At 43.6% G+C, this 12,189-nt stretch overlaps 1 protein-coding gene across 1 annotated transcript in view; it reads left to right on the forward strand.

The window, feature by feature from the left end:
- LOC135391451 (guanylate cyclase 32E-like) overlaps window positions 1-12,189 on the forward strand; it is a 709,869-nt gene that overhangs the window by 485,652 nt on the left and 212,028 nt on the right. The gene's annotated exons all lie outside the window — the stretch shown is intronic.

Genomic DNA, 12,189 nt, shown 5'->3' on the forward strand with positions numbered 1-12,189 from the left:
CTAAGTAATTTCTAAACCAATTATAAATATTTCCTCTTATTCCAACAGAATATAACCTACGCAGCGAAATTTTCTTCAAATTCCTTCAATTTTCATTCAAATACCCTTGAGGGATCTACAGGGTGTCCCAGAAGACGTGTCATTGAATAATAATAATAATTATAATAATAAACTACGCCACCTAGAATCATGCGGTCACCGGCATTTGTTCTTACTAGGTTTTTGCCACCTCCCGATGTAAATGCCGTGTATCGTAAGTTTAGTTATGTAAATATTTGAGAAATTAACTCGGAAAATTGCCAAGTAAAGGTCACTTTTTACCCACCAATATGAAGAGCGTGCTGGATTCACTCATATTCATGATAATTGACAGCAATATTCATGAGCTATCCCATCGGAATAAAATAGCCGAACATCATGTTTTTCGGACCACCTGACCATACGATTTTTTGAGCGCAATCGCTGTCAGTCCGACGAAAGGAGGTTCCAAACCCAGCCCACAGAGTGATAGTAGAAAAAGTGACAGTTCCTGAAATTGGGACAGGGAAAGCATGATGCCAGCGACCGCCGGACGCGATAAGCCAGGCCTGTTTTATCTCTTTCTGCGATGCCGGTGTGGGCTGGGTTTCCAACCTCCTTTCGTCGGACTGACATTGATTGCGCTAAAAAATTCGTCGCGTGCTCTCCTCTGGGAGCTCCGTAGAGCACGATGTTCGGCTATTTTTTCCAATGGGATAGCTCATGAATATCACTGTCAATTATCATGAATGAGTGACTGAATGAATGAATTTGAATGAGTAAATGAATTTGAGTGAATCCAGCACGCTGTTCATATTGGTGGGGTAAAAAAAAGTGAGCTTTACTTGGCAATTTTCCGACTATAGTTCGCAAAAATTTACATAATTAAAATTACGTTACACGACATTCACATCACGACGTGGCAGAAACCTAGTCAGAACAAACGCCGTTGACCGCATGATTCTAGGAGGCATAGTTTTTTTTATTATAATTTAATGACACGTTTTCTGGGACTGGGACCCTGTGTAAGAAGAGAGATGGCAACCCATCCACAATATGAAAATCTATTGATATTACCATTAAAGTCTTCTAACAGAAGAATTGTACTTTTCTTAGGCCCGAAATCCACATAGAGAATCGCTATATATATTCTCATTTTTTCTCATTTTCTATATTCTCATTCTCTCGCTATATATAAGTATTCTCATTTTTTTCCCAGAAATCAACAGCTATTTTTGTATCATACTTCTCCATGATATAACATAGGGTTGGTAAAACAGACATAGGTCTATAACTTAATGTGATGTTTAGGACCCTTATTGTAAATGGGTCTTGTCATTGCTGTTTTAGGAGGGTAGTTTCATTTTAAATCGAACAACGTGTGAAAGTCGTATTTTTTAATTCGCCGAGAAAAAATATATGTTAGAGGACAGCTCAAACGACGCAAATTGCGCCACGTGCGACGCTCGTGCGTGTAGTAGTTTCCGCGTAGGAGAGGGGGAAAGTCTGATGCTGCTTGAGCACGCTTTCTTCTGGACCGACTTTGACCGGATCTAGCACCGCTAATTTTATGTCTACGAACTGGAGGTTTTTTGTGATTATAGGCTGCACCATAGACACTGTCGACAGTCACCCACAAAACTCTGAGAGCCACAGATTTTCTGTTAAAAAATGCCAAACTTGGCGTAAACGTTCAAAAAGGCCAAACTTTGTTACCAATTTGCTTCATGACGGAACCTCTGAAAACATCGAGCTTAGTGCCATTCGATAGGACATTGAAAGAGCTTTCGTGCTCTATAGAGCTCATTTTTCTCAGCCCAGTTGTTTCTGCGTTATTAGCTTGAGAATCACACATGGTAGGCGAAAATTGCCAATGTTGCATCTCAGTTTTCTCAAAAATGCCATCTTCGATTTCCTTGATTATTTTTCAAAAGGTGGCGTCATGTCTCTACTTTAGACGCCAAGTGAGACAATCTTTTATTTTTGCCTGAGAGACGCGCAGCGATTTTTTTTGTCAGGCAAGGTGCACGAGGCTGCGGCCTTGCGCGCCCCACCCACGAGCACGAGACCTTCAACCTCTTCTTTGCTACAAGTGTCCCGCTGACGGAGAAATCAATGACCACACTGCGTGAGCTTGTTGTAGTGTCCCCAGAGCATCACTTTACGTTTACCCAATGGTCTCCCAGTTCCGTCAGGCTCATTCAAACCGTGGGAGAGTACATGAGTTGCCTGTGCGCCCTTGACGAGAAGCCCCAGTTCGACGAACATGCCGACAAAGCAGTGAGAAGAAACGAAGCGCTTCGTAGAGATCTTTATCCACTGGTAACATCTTAGTTTTTGTTTCAGGTTGCCGCCAGTCCCCCAGGAAGTGTGAAAGTCACATCCTTTTCATTGGTAAAAGAACGAAAAACGGAAGTTTCGAAAAACGTAAAATGTGCCCATTGCGAGACCCCTGCAGGTGGTGGCTGCCACCGTTGGATTAGCATCATCCGATAGCTTTACACATGTCCTTTCACATGATATAAAGTGAATGGGTTCAAGCGCATGGATGCCAGAAGGACTACTGAAGACCACACCGAGGGTTTAAGGTACTTACGGCTACCGGAAACGAGGGATTTTAGTTGTGCGTTGTTCTGTCAGAAATTTTGATTCCCACGGTGACACTGACATATCTCGGTGAGGGCTAACGTGTTATACTTGAGAGCAGCAACTGTCATCACAGCGGTCTTACGGGTTTTGTACCACTCGTCGTGCTTCCGAAATAACGCTACGGAGCATAAAACTAATTAAAGAGAGTATGCACACCTTCGGAACTATCACTTATTGCGCCCAAGCTAAGAGGCGACTGCAACCACGCGACCACAAGTTTGTATTCTCAGATGTTGTAACTTTCTGTCCCCTGTCGCCGTAGTTCTGCCTTCTTAATATTAACTCGCACGACAGCCTCCTAGCGTGCGTATGCGTATTGCCTCAAGCACATGTGCGGGAGAATAGTGAATATGCGCACGTGCGTATACGCACACGTCGTGCGTGTGACTCCCATGAAAGTGCGTAATAGCAAGTTCAAGTCGCCCACGAAAGTATTGCCCTGCGTCTCCAAAGGAAAAAATAAACATACGTACCATAAGTGCAAAATAAGTACATAATGCAACATCTGGGCATTAAATTACGAAGCAAAGACTACGAAGCAAAACGCGCTCGTAAACATACGAAGAGCGCCTTTGTCTGGAAAAATCGCTCCGCGGAAAGGTAGACCTACGTCTCAATCAAAAAGAGAAAAGGTATTTTACCAGCAGCGCAAAGTACCGGCATAATTCTGCCCCTGTGGAATACATCGTGAAAAATATTCCGGCTTTTTAGAAATAATTAAGATCGAACATGCAAAATTTTCCGTACCACTCGTGGTTTTGCGATACTAGGCGGACAAAGAATGCGCTTGAACCCAGTCACTTTATATCATGTGAAAGGTCATGTCTAAAGCTATCGGATGATGCTAATCCAATGGTTGCAGCCACCACCTGCAGGGGTCTCGCAATGGGCACATTTTACGTTTTTCGAAACTTTCGGTTTTCGTTCTTTTACCAATGAAAAGGGTGTGCCTTTCACACTGCCTGGGGGACTGGCGGCAACCTGAAACAAAAGTTAAGATGTTACCAGTGGATAAAGATCTCTACGAGGCGCTTCGTTTCTTCTCACTGCTTTGTCGGTATGCTCGTCGAACTGGGGCTTCTCGTCAAGGGCGCACAGGCAACTGAGCCTGACGGAACTGAGAGACCATTGGATAAACGTAAAGTGATGCTCCGGGGACACTACAACAAGCTCACGCAGTGTGGTCATTGATTTCTCCGTCAGCGGGACACATGTAGCAAAGAAGAGGTTGATGGTCGCGTCCTCGTGGGTGGGGCGCGCAAGGCCGCAGCCTCGTGCACCCTGCCTGACAAAAAAAAAATCGCTGCGCGTCTCTCAGGCAAAAATAAAAGATTGTCTCACTTGGCGTCTAAAGTAGAGACATGACGCCAGCTTTTGAAAAATAATCAAGGTAATCGAAGGTGGCAGTTTTGAGAAAATTGGGATGCGGCATTGGCAATTTCCGCCTACCATGTGTGATTCTCAAGCTAATAACGCAGAAACAACTGGGCTGAGAAAAATTAATTTTATACAGCACGAAATCTCTTTCAACGTCCTATCGAATGGCACTAAGCTCGATGTTCTCAGACGTTCCGTCATGAAGGAAATTGGTAGCAAAGTTTGGCCTTTCTGAACGTTTACGCCAAGTTTGGCATTTTTTAACAGAAAATCTGTGGCTCTCAGAGTTCTGTGGGTGGCTGTCGACAGTGTCTATTGTGCAGCCTATAATCACAAAAATCCTCCACTTCCTAGGCATAAAGTCAGCGGTGCTAGATCCCGTCAAAGTCGGTCCAGAAGAAAGCGCGCCCAAGCAGCCTCCGGCTTTCCCCCTCTCCTACGCGGGAACTACTATACGCACGAGCATCGCACGTGGCGCGATTTGCGTCGTTTGAACTGTCCTCTAACATATATTTTTTCTGGTCGAATTAAAAAATACGACTTTCATACGTTGTTCGATTTAAAATGAAACTACCCAGGAGCTTGAGGTATCTTACCAGATTTGAAAACACCAATGAACAAGTGAAAACACCAATGAACAAGGGAATCGCAAAATCTGAAGTGATTCCGAGGGTTAAGATTTTGTGAATCGAACACTATAGGGACACTACACGCGGTGTACTAAAAACGGTTGTCACGTGCTATGCTTTTGGAAAGAAACTAGTTGTGCAGATGGGCTACATAAGTCACGGACACAAAAGAGGGTTGATCTTGAGCAACGGCTTCGGAGCAGCCGTGCTACTCAGGTCAGTACTGGAGTAACCTTGCCATGTAGGTCTGTTTTCTTCGTTGTGTTAATAAATGTAAATAAACGTTGTTTCCGAGTGTCGTTGAAGTACGTTTGCTGCTAAACTTTTGGACACCACCACCACTATGAACCGGCAACCGTCCAGAAGTGGGAAGTAGAGACGAATGGAGGTGCAAAAACTTGGCTTTACTTATACTTGAACCCAATAACCGGGCACAGCATATACAGCTGGCTCTCACAAATGGACGAGCGACGTTCCCCAAATAGGCCCTATATTAACATGTTTGCAGCAATTGCAGCTTGTGCATTCCTTTTGCTTGCTGTTTCGAGCTACAGTCGAAGCTCGTTAACATGACCACGGCAGTGCCCGCGGATTTACGTCATAAAGCAGATTCTCATATAACCGAACATCACGACTTACGACTCGGAGGTCGTACAATGCCCGTGATACAAGTTTCGAGAAGTAGAAAATTATGTAAGCTTATGTATGTATGTAAATTATGTAAGCGAATACGAAGAATGAGCCATGCTGGAAGAATGTCTAGCACTTTATTTTTAGAAAAGTCTGAAAAATATGTTTGCGTAGGGCAATTCTCAATCTGACGTATATCCGCATCTTCATTCCGACAGTCGGCTCTGTTCCTTTGCGCTTCTCCTCAGACATGGTCGGTAGATGCCGTTTGAGTGCAGCAGGTCACTATGACCATATGACCAAGGACACTGCTCTTTTAAGCACATCATGAATCACCCCGAAAGCGGGCCCGAGTTTCGACCGTTATAGATCAGGACAACCACCGGTTCAGTGACCAACGGTTAGTCACGAGGGTATAGTACACGGTGTTCGCAACTACACTCTTAAAAATGAACTTCACACCTAGCACGCCCCTAGCCAACCATCATCCGGAATGACAACGTTCTCGCCCCTGATTTGTTGAACACGGGAGGCGGAGCCTATTTTATAGCCGTACAAAATCGTCACAAAATAAGCTCCGCCTCCCGTTTTCAACAAATCAGGGGTGAGAACGTTGTCATTCGGGATGATGGGTGGCTAGTTAAGGTTAAATGGTAAACTATTTCAATATGCGGATGATACAGCTTTGCTTATTCCTTGCCAGAACCTGAGGGACGGCACAGTAAGAATGCAAAATGACATATGTAAGAACATGAAATGGTACAACAGCAACAGAATATCAGTTAGCACTAAAAAGACGAGGTTAGTTTGCTTCCATAATCCGCACAAGTTCCTGACGAACATCACAAACATTTACCTTGATATGGAGAACTGCCCTGACTGCAGGTGTAGTCCGCTCGGGTATTCGTCCACAGTTAAATATCTTGGGATTTATTTGGACAGTAATATGGGATGGAAATCTCATATGAATTATCTCTTGAAAAAAAAAATGCGTTCTGTTAGTGCATACGTCTCTATCCTTAAATTTAAGGACGAGTTCTTTCATTGTTCATCGTGTGTACCAATCGTTAGGAGAAAGCGTGCTCGGATACGGCATTTCACTGTTCGGAAATTGCTCGAAATACCAAGCTAGATGGATAGACAAAATCATTCATGATGTACAAAAACAAATGGATAGAACAAGATACAAGATTTCGTCCTTTAAAAGCCTGTTCGAGTACGTAGTTATTTCAAAATATTATTTTAACCAGCAATTCAGGACAAAGGGAGACAGAATTCGATCACCACGCACAATTCTTCCGCGATACAATGTAATGCGAGTTTGGACAATTTATAGCAAATGTCAAAGGAAATACTACACCCGACAGTTTTCAATGCTATCCCTGGACACTTGCTCCACGAAACGTCAAAACGCAGTGCAAAGAAATTAATTAAGAAATGGCTGCTGTACAAATAATGACCTTCCCTGTTGAAAAAAAAATCATAGAACTCTCTATGTGTAAAGAAATGAGCAATATGAGAAAAGCAATGAGCAATATGAGAAAAGTAATGAGCAGTATGAGCAACGCTATGGGCAGTATGAGCAACGTTATGGGCAGTACGAGCTGCATTTTGAGCAGTATGAGGAAGGTATCAGCGCGGACCGGTTAGGTAACCAGTAATTCACCTAGGAGTGCTGGCGCCACAGCGTCTGGTGATGGCCTTTCAAGAGACGCTCGTCACTGTCGTCACTCCATTCCCCTTCGTCCGATTCTGTTCAAATTTTAGGTGCATCCCTGCTGAAAAATGTCATAAGCTGTCATATATGAGAAATTATGAGCACTGTGAGAAAATGAATGAGCACTGTGAGCACGGGTATGAGCGCTGTGAGCAGCGTTACGAGCACTGTGAGCAAGCCAATGAGCAAGAGGAAATGGGGAGCGGGGGAGAGGGGTATGTGCACAGCAGTGAGCGTTACGAGCAGTTATGAGCAAACGAATGAGCGCTGTGAGATGTGCAATGAGCGGAACGTGAAATCACATTGACCGTGTGAGCGGCTTATGAGCAGGGTGAAAATGATTTCATTGCACAAAGTGCTGGCGCCACAGCGTCTGGTGATGGCCTTTCAAGAGACGCTCGTCACTGTCGTCCACCGTAACGGCCGGAACTCCATTTCCCTTCGCCCGTTTCTGTTCAAATTTTAGGTGCATGTTTCCCGTTCCGTGTCCTACAACATTCTATTTGGCTCCTGGATTCTCATCCAAGTCGTTGCGAGTGCCATCTCAGTGCTTGGGCGCTTACTTACTTATTCTACCCTGTTTCTCGGAGCCGTCTACACGTATTTTGCTCCGCTCTGCGTGGGACTCATATTTTCGTCGCCGTCTCCATGCTGTGACAGTGTCTTTGTGCCGTTTCCGTGATCACTGAAGGTGTTTTGTGTGTGTACCTTGGAATCAACCTACGGAAGCCGTGGGAGGAGTGTGCGCATTACAGGTACGTGGCAGTCCCGTTTTTTCGTTAAGGGCGTTTCACACTGCAAAACAAAACACTAAACAGCGACAAGACACCGACAAGACTCGGAACGCTGTCGCTGTCGGCGTTCCGTGTTTCGTCGATATCAATGTCACACTGGCAAGACGGCGCCACCAACACTACAACGAGACACATGTTGTTGCGGTGTGAAATACTTCAGCGACAAAAACATCAACAAAACATGTCGTAAGACCGTGTTTTCACTGCTTTGGTCGCAGTCCAAATTTCGAGTGGCAGACATCACATAATGTTGCGCGTTTCTGGCAGTCCAGAGGTGCGCATTCACTTACATCGACATCGAGCACGTTTTTTGCAGTTTAGACGTCCCCCGCGGGATGACCGAGCACAGAGAAAGCTGGAGAAACACCACAAACGAATCATTGCCGTGACACCTGGCCGATCTTGGATTCGGAGGTTGCACAACATACTTTTGGCAGCGTAGACAGGCGTTGGCAGTGTTTATGTCTGGTGACAGGCGATAGACGTGGGCCACAAGTGTACGAGATTCCAATGCGATCCAGGCGTTGGCACTTGGTAGCGCGGAAGACTTGCTATGTATGACGGTCAGCGGCAACCTATGTTCCAGCGCTCGGCTTTCGGTGGGAGCTCCGTCTGTACTTCTCTCTGTCGTCGGACTTTTGATCTCATCTTTCCTTGTCTCCCTCAATTCATCGTCCACTACACGAGTCTCGCACAGGGGTCCAATATCGCAGTCAGAGCCAATCACGAACGCTGACCCGACTTTTACTGCTTTATGACCAGCCAAAGGAGAGGGACACAATAGGAGAGGTCCCAATTGCTCGAAGGGGCAACGGGGCTTTATCACCCTTTGCAAAAGACTATGCACGCTTTCTGTTTACCACAAGTAGAAAGCCAAAAATGTATGCTGGGTAAAATGTTTTAGCGGCACTCGTCGTCTGAATCAATAGCAAGATACAGCGAGAGACACCAGTGTACTCGTTCCCTACGGCATCCTGATGTGGGGAGAAGGCGCGGTTACTGTGTCGACCGCGTCGAGTGTTTTCAGTGTGACTCGAGACCAAAACAGCGACCTGCGATACGACCCGCTCGGAAGACACTGTCGGATGACGTGGTCGTCTGTTCGTGTTTTTTGTCTGAGCAGTGTGACATAGCAACAACAACGACAAAAACGCTTGTTTTTGTTGACTGTCTTGTCCGTGTCGCGGCAGTGTGAAAGGCCCTTTAGCGTTCGTTATATCTGTCGGGTTAGCTCTCTGCAACTACCATATCCGTGCTTTTTGTGACTCTTTGTGGAAAGCGTTCTCTGATACTCTTTACATGTGTGTATAGAGTGAATAAAGTCGTACACTAAATTATTGTACCAAAATTTTGTGGCTATGTGCTCCAGGGCGTACCGAAATCGCACGTTAGCATGCTCCAAAAAAGTGTGTATTTGGATGCCCCAAAGTGAAGCAAGCCACAAACACTCTGTGTCACTAACCTGTTGCTGTAGTAGCGAACAAGTATATGCACTCAGTTTTGCAAGCACTGCGCAAACATACTCAGATGTCTCAGAACCGCGTTCATTGGACGTCACCAGCATTAGAGGAACGCTACGTTCAATTTTAATCGGCAAAATTACCTCGTGCGCTATTCTGACTGACTAAATACAACTTAATGCTTTGAAGGTGTGATCTATGCGTTGGGATGAGAAACAGGCCCTAATCATGTCCATTTCAGCATGAACCCATATACGGTTGTATAAGTTGTGGGAACTGGAATACTTTTAGGTGCATAAATTTAGCGCAGTTCTATTTTGTTATTTCCTTTTCAACAGATACCCTCGTGAAACATGCAGAAGAAGGTAAACCATCGACATCAAAGGTGCTTGTACAGAAACGGAAAAAGCTCATCAAAAAGCATTTGGCAAGCTTTCTGAGGGACCTAGGTCGCGCCAGTACCTGAATAAACCGCCATTTTGTAATCACGTGTTGTCATTTTAGCTTCGTTTGCTCAGACGGTTCCCTTATGAAAATGGTTCTTGAGCTTTTCTTTCCAGTCAACAGACCAAAGTAAACAGAAACAACAGATTTCTTGTTAACTTTGTTCTCACAACATACCTCTACTTCCTGTTGACTTATGGCCGTTTACTTTCTGTGGACCACTCCCAACAGAAACGCAATATTTTTTCTATTGAATTTACACAGACTCTTTGCAAGAAGCAGGATTCTCGAATTTGCGGAAGCTCGCAAGACAAGCTGGAGTACTGCTTTTTTTAAGAAGTACGTCTTTCTACACGCTAAGTGCTCAGAGATGAACGTACTGAAAGCTCTGGTAAATTAGGATATTGCGAAAGGCGCTGAGAATTATCCCCCCAATTATGGCCACGTGTTGCTTTTCAACACAGGTTTAATAATCCATCATTACAATTTCACACAACAGGAACTCAACAGAATTCCAAAACGTACGCGGTGGCCAATTTTCAACAACGCCATTAATATGTGAATAGCTCTGACAATACAAAATCTATTTTTTGTCAACAGGAAATTTATAGGCTATATTGATACACATCAACGGAATTTCCGTACCAGCTTCCATCAAGGCAGAGTAAATTCTATGGAGAGACAAAAGAGAAATGTTCTGTCGATTTTCTTTCGAACAGATGTCTAAAGAAAGTTCGTGCCAAATAGCCAAAGGAAAGTCGAAGAATAGAATTACACCTGTTCAAAGAAGATCTGTATGTACAGTTTTTATGCAGGCGATACCCTATCTCGTATTTTGCTTATTGATGTTCTGTAGTTTGGCACAACAGGCTTTCATAAAACAAGGCACGTGTTTTGATTTACTATTTCATGCTGTCTTTTGAACGTGAAGAAAAAGGAAATCCAAGTAAAGTCATTTCTTGTTGTCGACCTATTTGGACAGTTTGAAAAACTGAAATTCAAAGGGCGTCTATAGCCGTTTTCTTTTACAATAACCTACAGGAAACCAAAGTGGAAACAAATGAAAAACAGGCCAAATGATATTTAAAAAATTCAATAAACCGGCAAAATTCATTTTCATACGGGACGTGTGCAGCTAGGACCTCGCTTTTTGAAAGGAACTCGTGCGACAAAGTGGTTTTGCTCGCTTGAGAATAAACTATACTTATGCAACAGTGAATCAAACAGATTGAACTTCCTTATTCGTTTCATGTTCTTCCCTGTGCAAAAAGTCTGCTAAGTTCAAAAGAAAAACATGTTGCCTTTCTGTTGTGAGTGGTCTACAGAAAGTTAAACGCCATAAGTCATCACATCATGCCAGCACAAAGTTCCCAAAGAGTCTCAAGAAAATCTGCTGTTTCTGTTGATTCTGGTCTGTTGACTGTAAAAAAAAAGAACATTTTTGTAAGCGATATGCAAACAATATGTGCAAATTCAATAGAAAAACATGCTGCCTCTGTTGTGAGTCGTCTACAGAAAGTTAGTGGCTCTAAGTCAACAGAAAGTAAACATATGATGTCAGCACAAAGTTAAGAAAAAGTCTAAAGAAAATATATTGTTTCTGTTGGCTCTGGTCTGTTTATACTGTGAACAAAAAAAAAAAACAACAGCAAGGGCAAACCCTAGCTTTGCTGGATAATCGCACAGGAAGTCAAGAGAATTTCAACAGGACCTCTTGTATAATCCGTCTCCAGAAAGTACATATAATTGTAGTCCACAAGTTTTGTACACGCTGTCAACGGAAGTTCCGTCACAGAAAGTACATATAATGTATCCCACATAGTCAATAGAAATTCCTGTTGACTTGATCAACAAGAAGCCAAAATCAACAGACTGTCAATGTAAGAAATAAAGGGTACATAAGAAGTGTGTAGAAAGGAAAGATTCATTTTCATAAGGGTGCATTCATGTACATGAATACGCAGAATGCTCATATTGCTCGTAGGCTGTATAAGAGTGCTCATATTGCTCATAGGCTGTATGAGAGTGCTCATATAGCTCATATGATTGCTCATACAATAAACACATATATGAACTCCATGTGATTGCTCATACAGATGACTCTATGGCAAATTTGCATAATGTAGGTGTTGTATTTAAACATTGTATTTATATATTTGCGATATATTGTTCTACCGCATATAGAACTACGATACGTTAGCATTAGTATTCTTCTTCAACTTGTGTTTAGTCCATGTGGTATGTAATGTAAATGTCCATGCTGTATGTAAACGGATCAGTGTTGTTCTGCCTTAGAGGAGACATCCGTTCAATTCTGCGACCCCTTGTGACACCCCTGGCTTCCCGCCAATGGACAACCGACATTCTTCCCCCTCTATGTTGAGCAGAGTTGATCCAACGCTCGCTTTCCCCATGCCACGAAACACCTCTCGTCAAGATGCTGCATTAACCCAGCGAATACGCTTCGATGT

Source organism: Ornithodoros turicata, chromosome 4, assembly GCF_037126465.1.
Source record: "Ornithodoros turicata isolate Travis chromosome 4, ASM3712646v1, whole genome shotgun sequence".
Taxonomy (NCBI): Eukaryota; Metazoa; Arthropoda; class Arachnida; order Ixodida; family Argasidae; genus Ornithodoros; species Ornithodoros turicata.